This window comes from Pipra filicauda, unplaced genomic scaffold (genome assembly GCF_003945595.2).
Source record: "Pipra filicauda isolate LSUMZ 115617 unplaced genomic scaffold, ASM394559v2 scaffold117_size3949168_pilon, whole genome shotgun sequence".
NCBI lineage: Eukaryota > Metazoa > Chordata > Aves > Passeriformes > Pipridae > Pipra > Pipra filicauda.
The window spans coordinates 1,554,820-1,566,915 of NW_024103629.1; the positions used below are offsets into that span (position 1 = coordinate 1,554,820).

The 12,096-nt window shown below is 36.5% G+C and overlaps 1 protein-coding gene across 7 annotated transcripts in view; it reads left to right on the top strand.

The window, feature by feature from the left end:
- The window catches only part of CNTN5 (contactin 5), a 618,340-nt gene that overhangs the window by 565,284 nt on the left and 40,960 nt on the right, over positions 1 to 12,096 (top strand). The gene's annotated exons all lie outside the window — the stretch shown is intronic.

A 12,096-nucleotide genomic window follows, 5' to 3' on the forward strand; every position in this document is an offset into this window, starting at 1 on the left:
TTTTAAGAGAGGTAGAAGGACAGAAGGTATTCCAGATTAACTAAAAATGCAGACAATTAGCATTCACAGACCTGTGGAAGGTAGGTATAATGAGTTCTGTGCTTTTTTGTGTGATGCTTTTACATTTCATCTTATGGTCAAGCCATTCTTTCAGGTTTAGCAGTTAACAAATATTCATTTACTTTCTAAGAGGAGGGACCATACAAACTTTGGTAAAATTACGGATGTGAACAATGAAAAAAAAACCATAATATGACAAAAATTTGGGGTTTTTCACACATGGAGTTGTGACCACCAACTGCTGACTGCAACTTTAGACCCAGTCCTGTAATCTGTCAAATTGCTTTACCTGTCATTTAACATTCCTGATTATGCACAGGAACAGAGTCCTTTTCCTGCAGGATCATAGATCATATCAAGAATATCAACTAGTTTAAAATAAAGAAGGGCACTAACACATATGTGCATTCTATTAAGCAGAGCATTTCTGCATTCTGGACCATTTGTGTGTGTGTGTGTGCTCAGTATCTGATGGGATATGAGGACTTGCATCCACTTACTGGCACTACAACTAGTGGGTCCTGCAATGTCAAGAGAGATGGATGCCTGCTAGGTAGCACAGCAGGGTAGCCTTATTGTGGATTATACATTTTTTTAAAGAATAAATCAAGGTAGATATTTTATTAACATTTTAAAATCTCCAGATAAAAAATAATCAAAACTATCTGGATATTATAATCTTTCAAAAATACTTATTCTATCACATTCCACAACATCTTTAGACTTGATGTGTTCCTATCCATCACTTTTAGGACAAATATATGCCTTAAATTATAAAGAATGTTTCTGGCTGACTGCAGGGCTCTTCGTATTTTGATGAAAGTAATTGTTAAATATTTCCACAAAGACACTTTGAAGACTGTCAGATTTCTATGAGCTATGACACTATTGGGATGGTGGTATTCAGTTGACTCATCACAGACATTTAATACCATTTTAGCTGCCTTATGAAATCTGATTCATCCTTGTGGGTTATGCAAGACCTTATGTGTCACCTTTGGTCTGTCTCAGACAGGAGCTGGAAGGCTGTATGGATAGGCAAGGCAGTCTCAGCTTTAATGCCATTGAACTTCGTAAGGACAAAAATCTCTTAGTCATTATCTAGGATAGACTGATCACAAAAATATTTTTTTAAGAATACTGGTTATATAAATTAGTTTATTGAATTTGCTCTACAAAATAAAAGCTTCTCTGAATAAGGGGTTTGAGATTAAAAAAAAAGCACTGTAAGCAGTATCAGAATGTATTTATGTGTGTCTCATTAGCATGTCACCATGCTGTTGAAATAAAAACTATTACTGCTTTGTAATGGAATTTAAATTCAAATGTACTTTGCTTACAATTTTCTCCCTTTCTTGTTTCCATGTTTGCATCACTTTCACAAAATGATTTGTACTGTGTAACAGCTTTTGTCCTGATATAAAATTTGGTTTTCATGAAATTATAGGATATGGTTCCTTTGCTGAAGTCGTTAATTTCCTTAAGATATCTGTAAAATCTATACAAATGAGGGTAATAAGGTCCTACAGTGTCAGTATTGCTTTCACCAAGAAACGTAGGATGGTTTTGTTTTGTATTGCAGAAAATGTTTAAAGTACATTCAGTGTAGAGTTAGTAATGACTAGTCCTTATAGGCTTCAACAGTTCAAAAATCCAAAATATTTACGAGAATCTAATCTATCTCTCCTTATACTTTTACAGGAACTTCGTTTTCATTTCAGTATCTCTAATTCCTTTTTCTCCCCCTATCTCAGCCTATAGATGCACTCAGTGGTGTGCAATTTAACACTGATGATCCCAAACTGCAGCACCTTTCAAAATTCTTTAGTTTTAGCTTTTGGTGATACGGGACATTGTTTAGGAGAAGATAGCAGCAGAAACAGATGTTTCAATAAATATTTCTGTAAACTCTGAAGAATTCCACCTGACAAATGAAGTCATCATCTATGAAGAAAACCATTCCCACTATGCAGTCAAGTCTGTAATCCAAAGCTGTATTAATATTTATATTCAGTAGAGTTTCTAGTTAAAATTTCATTTTGTGCATAGTACAAAACATCCTTTTACTTTAAATGTTACAGCCTGTGGCCAAACTGAATTAGCAAAAGCTTTGTTATGAACTCTTACACATACTGATATGCAAACTTACAGCACATCCTTGTTCTGACCTTACTCTCTCTCCTTTTCCTCCTGCAGAAAATGCCAGTGTTGAATACTGATAATATCATACCAGCCTATAACAGCATTTCAATCATTACTTATATTGTGAGGTTCATCTGGTATTTTTAATATATCATTGTAATTCTTTCTTGAAAAATTGTTCTGCTTACAACATTTCTACAGGAAATAAATTGGACATACAGAATAAATTAAAATAATCTCATTTTCCCTCCTTTAGATATTTGTGAATATCAGAATTACTGCTATTAGCAAATTGACTAAATTTATACTTAATTATGCATTCAACTGCTTCATTATTTTTAATCCAAGGACTGTTTTGCAGAACTTAATTAGAAGTGACTTGTTGCAGTCTCCTCAGATAGAGGAAGGAGAAACAAACTCTTTTCAGACTTCTGTTGCTCGTAACTATCATTGTGATCTTTAACAGACATTCACCACCATATTTTTAAGCAAGTGCAATGTCTCAGTATCATTTATTGTGGGGAAAGCATGGAGTATCCTTAAATCATATTTATCTTTTTTGAAACTATTTTTGCTATCTACTCTATTGGAAGTTGCCTTGAATACATGCCAGGGAACTAAATGGGTCATTATTTTTGCCCTTGTTCTTCTTGGCTCTGCATTATACAATGGAAGTTAAATTACAAAAATACCACCCATGAAAGACTATATGGAGAACAGAGAATGAATAGTGCCACATAAATCTCAATTCCTTTGAGTCTTATTACTTACAAGAAGGCAATTAATGGTGCAAGAAGATTTCTGAATTTACTACATATGTACGTATATGTGTGTGTGTGTGTGCACATGTGTATAAGTGTGAAAAACAAATAAAGTTAAGACAGTACCAAGTTTCTATTCTGCAACTCTCTACAACATGTTACAAAATTTTTAAACCAAAATTTAAATTTTCAAATTCACTACCCCACAGGTCGTGAATTTAAGTAAGTTGCAGTGAAATACATGTCTAATATTATTTCAATAACTATTTTAACCTAGGAAATCTGTTTCAGGAACATTTCATAAGTATATATGAGAAGATATTCTAGATCATGCTTGGACAAAATCAGGATTCAAGTCCCATCAGCACTTACTACTCGAACATAAATACTTCTCTAAGTGCTTTGAAAATGTGATTAAACTATGTATATCAAAGTAAGAAAAACTTTTTTAGTGTTCTCTAGCAATTTCTTTTTTCTAATGCTACCAATAACTTGAATTGTGGATTTCATTAAGAGATGTTCTGCTAGCAGCTGAGCCTGTCAGGTAATACATTAGCTCTCCAGCTTAAATGTCTTGTATTTTAATCTTGGAGTGGGTCGTGAATGAGAAGTATTCTGGTGATCTCACGCTAGTCAACAGCGACTTGCAAAGGTGAGCTGTCCTGACATACCTGACATCATTTGTTTATATTCAGGAAGGCTATTACCTAACTTGCAAAAGCATTTCCTCTCCAAAATATAGCTCTACAAAATTCTTTGCAATTCAACATCACAAGTTGTTTTTATTATTAGGTACCTAAAAAAATAAGTCATGATCTTTTATTTATCCATCTGAGATCCATGATCCCCTCTAGATATGCACATTGATTCTTTGGAGGTCCCCAGAGAGGTCCTTTACTCTCTGAATATGGGGAGGATGAGAGAGAGGATTCAGATCAAAGGCCAGAATTGATTTAAGGCAGAAGAGACAATGCAAATCACTTACAACTTAGCTCAGCAACTGCAATGGACATCTACGAGGTAGGATATCTCTTTTTATTTGTCTCAGACCCAGACTCAAAAACACGGTTTCTCCTTAAGAGCATGCTATACCTGCAGGTAGTTGTTAGGTGGGATCAGGGTGTGTTCCAGCCTCTTTCTGAGGCAGAGGAACCAGGAACACAGAAATCAGGTGACGAGCAAATGAGCACCTGGATGTATAGGGCACAATTTAGGGCATCTCCAGCAACCCAAATATTTGCTTCTGTCATTGAGTTTAGTCCTGCTCTAAAATTGAACAGAGGTTACCTCAGGGGAATGTGTGTCAACAGCTTCAGCCAACACACTGAACTGTGTATTGGAAAAAGTTAAATAAAAGGCATGCACCCTCTGTCCCAGATTTGCCCTCCATCAGGGCAATGATGCAGATAGTGTTAAAACCTTGAATACCACTGCAATATTTTTCTGGAAGACAATCATCAGAGCCCATAAAGGCATAAGAAGGTGTATATAGGCTGATACACCTCAAGGACACCCAGAAAAGAACACAGAGTCTGGTAACTACTCTGGCACCAGGCCTGCACAAATGTGCTACTTCAGTGCAAGCCCATAACAGGAATTATGTATGTCTGATGATCAAAGAAATAGTTTTAGTGGAAATGAATGAATACAACAAAAATCACAGCTATGGACTTACATTCCTGACACCCAAGTCATTGCCTGATTTCACTTCATTTATGTCTTTTGTTGTTTGCTCACCCAAGGAAAATATGTGCAGAATACCTGTTTGCAATGAAAACAAGAATGTTTACAGGAGAATATAGATATTTGCTACACAATCAGCAAATGTTTTCCTCAGAACATGAAGTCAAAAGCTATTTAAGAAGCAGAAATGATTTATGATTTTTATGAATGTAAACCCTGTCCTTGACATCAATCCAAGAATAGGTTTCTCATGTCATGTGCTTTGTTTTGTCTGGCTACCAGCCCTTGATTGTCCACCCAGATCTTCAACTTGCAGTGAATAGTAGCAGACAAGCATATTAGCAGAATGTTACAGCTGGGTTGGTTTTCCATCTATCATTGGCACACCAGTGGTTGAACTGTCTCTGTACTGATTTTTCACAAAAAAGTGATTACCAAAGCAGAAGGCTCTAACATAGGATAAATATACATGTCGTGTTCTGACACTAATGGTATGATCACAAACATGGTTACCAAACACCGTAGTACCAGCCAGGAGACTTGCCTCTCACAGATGTCTCAGGTGATCTTGGAGCCAGCAATGTGTCATCTTTCCTCGAGACAATACCTGCTTGGTGAATTAATTTGTTTTTTAAAGCATATCTTCCAAAAAATGGCTTATTTCATTCTTATTTCCTCACCTGTTGAAATCTGAGGCTATCTGTACTTTCATATTTTCACTACAGTGGATATCTTCATGATCCTCTGTTTCCACCATGTTTCACTGTAAAGACATTTAGAACACCAAATACTTATATCATGGAAAGGTTGACACCGTGGAGAGGCTGACCCTTATTACCTTGCATTGATGCAATTAGCTACACTTAAAAAGGTCAACAGTATTTCTCAGTTTGTCTCATCGGTGCAAAATCTGTTACTCATAGTCTGGGAGTTTTTGAACACCAGCAGAAGACATAGGTAGAGTAAAAGGCTACTTTTGGCAAAAAGTATCTCTTTGCTCTTAAAACACACAATTTCTAATGAACTCATTTGAAGCTCTGCTTTGTCACAGGCTATAATAAAGAAAAAATTGAGAAAAAATCTCCTGCCAAAGTCAGTTATTGCATACTCCTTGCTCTTTCTTCTGCAAGTTTTGAGGGTTGGCTGGAGAAAAGCATCTGTAGTTCAGCAAAGAAAAATGCAGTAGCCAGGCAAGTTTGCTCAAGTTTTAAATTTGAAAAGCTAACAAAATGTACCATCTTCCATAACAAAAAAAATATTTGAAATAAATAAAATGGAGGGAAATTATTTATGCATGTATCCTTTATCCATCAGTGATCATGTTAAAGATCATTTCAGCACATCTAGTCCTTTTAATAATTTATATTTTTATATAGTTATATATATAGACATATCACTCCTTATAACTACCTGAAAGGAGATTGTAGTGAGGTGGGGGTCAATCTCTTTTCCCATGTAACAAGCATCCAGGTGAGAGAAAATGGACTCAGGTTGTGTCAGGGGAGGTTTATATTAGATATAAGGAAAAATTGCTTTCCTGAAAGGGAAAGAAAGGCAGCATGGAAAGGCCCGAAAGACAGCATTGGAATAGGCTGCCCAGGGAAAAGGAGGAATCACCAGTCCTGGAAGTGTTCAAAAGCCATATGGATGTGCAATTTGAGGACATGGTTTGGTGGTGAACACAATGGTGTCAAATCAATGATTGGACTCAATGATATTAGAGGTCTTTTCATACCTTAATGATTCTATGATTCTATTATTTTATAAAATAATTTTACAAGAATATTTTATGTAATACATACCTATTATAAAATATGCTTTAGAAGAAATTGAAAGATAAATAAATTATTGGTGTCAGTTATATTACAAATACACCCCTACTCTCTAAGCATTAATACACTTAACTTTGTTTCCAGAACTATTTCATTCATCTACATTTAAGGATTTTAGTGGATTTAGATGCCAATTATTTTTTGGGTATCTTAATAATAGTTTGTTCCCCATTGTTCACTTTTATTATCTTTTTCACTCTTACTGCTCAAATTGTGTTTTATGTTGTTATGGATGTCAACAGACATTGTGTCTTTCTAGAGAAAAGAAAAGAAAGTCCAGTCCTCTTAATTCTCTGCATCAATATTTTACACCCTTGGAAAGTTATTAGCATATACAAAGCTAATTAATACAATACAAATATTACTACAAAAAAAAACATGGCAAGAAGATTCTTTAAAATTTAGTGGAAAATCATCTTCCTTTTACAATATATAACATGTATTTTAAGACTGTGCCTTAGGAGCTAACTAAATGCACTGTGCATGCCTACTGTGAGTAAAATGAGCATTAAGATCAAACAACTACCTGGAAGCTGCAAGATCTTGAAATAGAGCAGAGAGCAATCCTGGAGTGTGAAGGGATGAAAGTCTTTGTGACTACAATCTGTGATATAAGAGTACACATTTTGTGGTCTACAAATAAAATAAAAAGGTTAAAGCTATTAATCTTGTAGACTGGCAAAGCTACCAATCTAAGCAACAAATCCACTTTCATGCTGTATTTTTTTAGAAGCAATGTTTCCTCTGAACTCCAGTGACCTGGAGCAAATATAACGCAGGAACTACTGGTTAGGTTGACCACCCGGCTCCTTTCTGTTGTGATATTGCCAATAAAACTTAAAGACAAGCACTTGGGTTTAAAGGCCTTCAAACACAATGTTATTAAATGGAACGTAAACAAGGTCAGTAGATTCTTGCTGGTCCTTGAAATTGTGTTTGAGCTGTAACAAAGGCCAGGAAGATGCCTTGAGCACAGACCCCATTAATTGGACTCACAGAATGCATCCATAAGACAGAACTGCTCCCTGAGGCCAATGGGTACAACAGAGTTCCTATCCACACAGTTACATTCCCAGTCCCCCTCCCCTCAGGATGGGCATGACAAATTGCCTGTTAAGATCTGCCCTGGTCCACAATAATCCATTAACTGTACCAAAGCATTGGTTAGAAAATCATAATTTCACAGGGTTGACATTGTGATAGGGGCTGGCTGACACCAGAAGAGCGCATAGGATCAGGGCCAGAGCTCAGATCTGTACTTTGGCCCTCTTCAGTGTATCAACTAAAACATTTACAACACTGGAAGATAGTATATTACTGTAATGGAGCATCAGTCCTTTAGCCCATAGACTCCAGATCAAAATATTTCTAGCAATTTAATCTTGTAACAGGACCTTTTTTTCTATAATATTTTTAATGATATGAAAGGGAAAGAGATTCATATCTTTAAAATATTTTTGTCCAAGAGTTTAAAAAAGATCCTTTGTTCTAAGAAGCTTTTTAAAAACATCAACTTAGTTCATACCTATAACTTCAATCAAAACAGTGCCTGGAAACAAGTACTAAAATATAGATGAGATTTAGTGATGTTTATTAACTCAGTGCTTGAAAGAGATACATGTAGTCCTGGGAGTGCTGATGCACACACTATGACTGCAGAGAGTGAAGGAAACAACATGGACCAGAAATAGGACAGCTGGCAAGGGATGCCCTATAGCACTAAAGGTAGTCAGCAGGCCATGCCAAGGAAAGAGACATTTCCAAAACTCAGTCTATTACTGTATTTGGGACCTTCTAGCAATGTCATTCATGATGCAATTCATATCTTACTAGTGCTTTTACACCTTAAGTGAAATTCGAGTTCCCTGCATTGTCCACACATTTTGTGTCAAGCTACAACTGCCACTACACAAATATACAGCTCAGAGGTTATGGACTGCAGTCTGGAATCTGAACTCACAACAATCATCAACCTCTCAAGATTGCCTATCCAAATTCACTATTTTTAAGTTAGTACAAGGCAGAGAAGTTATCAGGGCAAAGGAGCACAACATGACATAGGTAACACTAAAGAACTTCTTGGGCATGACACCAGGGATTTCTCTTGACCCTCATCCTTGAAGTGAGTCGAGAGTATTCAGGCTGAAATAGTCAATCAACTTCTTCTCTTTCTTACCTTTCAACCTTGAGTCTAACCTTCCTGTCCATCCTGGTGCTCACTGGGTTACAACCTCTCCATCTCCCCTAGGCCCTTATATACCTTACAGGAACCACTCGGGTTCCCACACATAGAGGGAACATCCAGTTATGGATGTATCCACTAAAACCATATTGTCTATAGTATCTACTATGCAACAAAATTTCTCTCCATCTTCTCATTCTCCACCATGTGCAAATACATCGTATGTCATAGCTGGGAATAGCAAAAGGAATTTATGCTACTTTTATGCACCTTTTCTGCTCTTCTGCAGTTACTTCCTCTTATCCTCTTTTTCTTGACATCTCTTTTTCTTGATGACAAACCAGTGCACCTTGTCATTCAAAAAGGAAAATCTTCAGGTCAAGAAAATCATGTTCATGAACTGCTACATATCAGGTTTCTTAGTTGTTTGGTAAAAGTAAGAATTATCCTGGTCAGGTAGCAATGGAGTAAATCAGCACATATTTCGGGATTCACAGGAAAGGGCACTGTCTCACTGAGTGGCTACAGCTATTATTGGTAATTGTTTTTCAAGAACTCTCATATTAACATTGTACCATGGCAAGCAATCTAACAACCTCTCAGGATGATCAGTCCAACAATAAAAAGATACATAAAACAAATTTGCCAAAATGCAGTCGTGCGTGTCCTGAAATGAAGTATCAATCTACGGAATTGCTCTGAAAGGAGATAACTGACTAATGTCCTTGACACTGGGTTTCCAGTGCTCCTAGAGCTGCATAAGAGCCTATCACAAATGTCTTCTTTATGAAGGTCAACTGCACTATAGTGCATTTATGACCAGTCATTTTCTGTGTAGTTTCCAGATAAGCATTTGAGCAGACCAGGCATTTGTTCCTCAGTTGGCTATTCTCAGCTAAAAAATTGTTTCAGAGATCCTGAGCAATAACACAGCCCTTGGGAGAAAAGCCTTTTTGCATTAGCCATGTGACTGACACCATGAATGATTACATCCAAGCATCAAATTTAATGAGATTTCTACAAAAATGAGTGACATCTGCATAGCACTCATGTCCTGGCTAGCTGTCACACGTTTGTCGTTACTGAGGTTCTTGTCCTTTATTAATCCACTTTCAAGAATACCTGCTGTTGGAAATGTTTTTTAGCAGTCACCCTGCAGACTGTTAGAGCACACATCTCCGAAAGCATAATGACACATTGTCATGCCTAGGAATGCATTTAAAAGGTTTAAATAATATGAGAGAACTGTGGCAACAAAATATATTGAGAATTTATCAGGCAATGTCTGCATAAATATATTTTACATCCTTTAATATAAGCAAGATCTTGCTCTTTTGCTATAATACAGTGGCTAGAAACTCTTTAACAACATTCAGAGTGCATGGGAGAAATATTGTTGTAGAGAAAAAGTACTAAAATATTTCTCTTTAATTTTGTTTATGCTTGGAACCATGATATAATTCTGGGCCTAGGGCTCTAACCCAGTAAAAGCATATGATTGTATCAAAACCCCAGCTTTCCTCTAAACTTTCCCTCATGGCTACAAATAAAAATTTCACTAATATTTCCGTACACCAACAGATAGCCTGAAACAGTAGAGGATGGAGATTGAAGAATCACCCTATTTTATTAAATTAGCCCCAGGACTTTCTATTGAGACAAAAGTCTGACCTGGTGCTTCCCATCAAAGAACAGCAAACGCTTGGCAGGAAGGCAGGAGTGCAGAGGACGTATCTTTCCACCATGTTTTCCCCCAGAAAGAAAACAAGACCTTTCTACAGCAAGTGAAGATGGGAGTCCAGAAGGCCAAGAGTTGCAAGGTGTCCAAAGAGTGGCTCCATCTTATTGCTGTCATGGTTGCAGCTCAGTGAAAGACATTGAGTCAAGCCTGGTGAGCGAGGAGAACAAGTGAATAGTGGAAGAGACTGTTCTTCCTATGGCCCAGAGCCATACCCTGGGATCCTGTGAAGAAGTCTGCAGTGCACTGTAGAGACAATATTCTTCCATCATACATACATAGTACTAAACTTTACTGAATTGAATGTCTCGAATTTCAAACATTTATTTCTCTCTTCTTGTTATTATTTCTAAATGTCATATATTTCCAACAATTTAATGTCAATTAGTTGCTTGTAGATCATTGCCAAGCAAATAGAGACAAGTGAATAGAGTAAATTGCTTTCTCATTTATAGGATTCAATGCGTCTTTCACTCTGAAGATATTGAGCCCAACTATTACAGAACTGATCCTACTGCTGTTATAGTTCATGTAAACATCCTTTTGTTGAAGGCATATCAGAGGAAGCATAAAGCTGTTTGCAGCTGCAAATGACAGAAAATCACAAAAACTAAAAATATTTCAGTTAATGGGATTTTTTTAGCCTTTGATGTTCAGATAAATTTGTTTCTACTCATGGATTGAGGAATATACCCAGCAAAAGATTTGATTGCATGAAATAGCACTAAAATATAATAATGCTGGGCTCAGTAGTGCAGCAATCCTGGCTGCAACTTACACTTCAAATGGAGGCACCAGACCCCAGTGTTTGCCATCCTGATCTGCAGGTGCTGAGCTCTAATAGTTCAGCAAGTGGGACCACACAGCTGATCGCAGCTCACAGGAATGGAGATATTCAAAGATCTCCCTCCAGTACAACTGGAGTGATATGATACATAAAAACAGCATTGGGCTCCCTCAAAGTGTAGAAGCAATGACTTTCTATTAATGAAGTTTTGTTTCTATCACCACCCTTCCTGCAGTTCCCTTTTGGGAGAACATGTCTATTAGTGCATTTATGATTTCACAGTCCTCCACCTGTGTAGGAGCAGAAGCAAAACATCAGCCTTCAACAAGAAGAGGATGGAAAGAATCAGAAGTCCCTTAGATGCCAAAAAAATCCATATTTTTCATAAATAATTATAGCTATTAATAATATGAATATTTTACAGAAGTATTAAATCCTATCCTTCAGGACTTATATGAGATTTTAGTATAAGAAACCACAAGAGAGTTGTTTGTTTTGCGTTTATCCATGACAGAGTCTCACATTTTCCCGTAAACATCTGGTTAAAAACAACTGTGGAAGAGGATCTTGAACCAGGAAAAACTTACCTCCAATTTAGTTTGGAAAGTGCAAATGGACTATGTTTTCAAACACCAGTAATATCAACTATCAAGTGGAATTAAATAAGAATATTATGGATGGGATTATAACCACATTTTTCTTTGCAAAGTCATTTTTTTTACCAGAGACCTCACCTACTGCAACAGTCACACAGTCTATACAAATGGTCATTAGCATATTCACATTTGGTGCAGTTAAGTGGAATAAATAATCCTTTAATTTTCAAAGTAAGAAGTTCTGGAGGGTTTTTTGTCTGTTTTTAATGGTCCCATAGTAATTTTCAGCTTTCAAGGGTTTTTATTTTGGTTTTA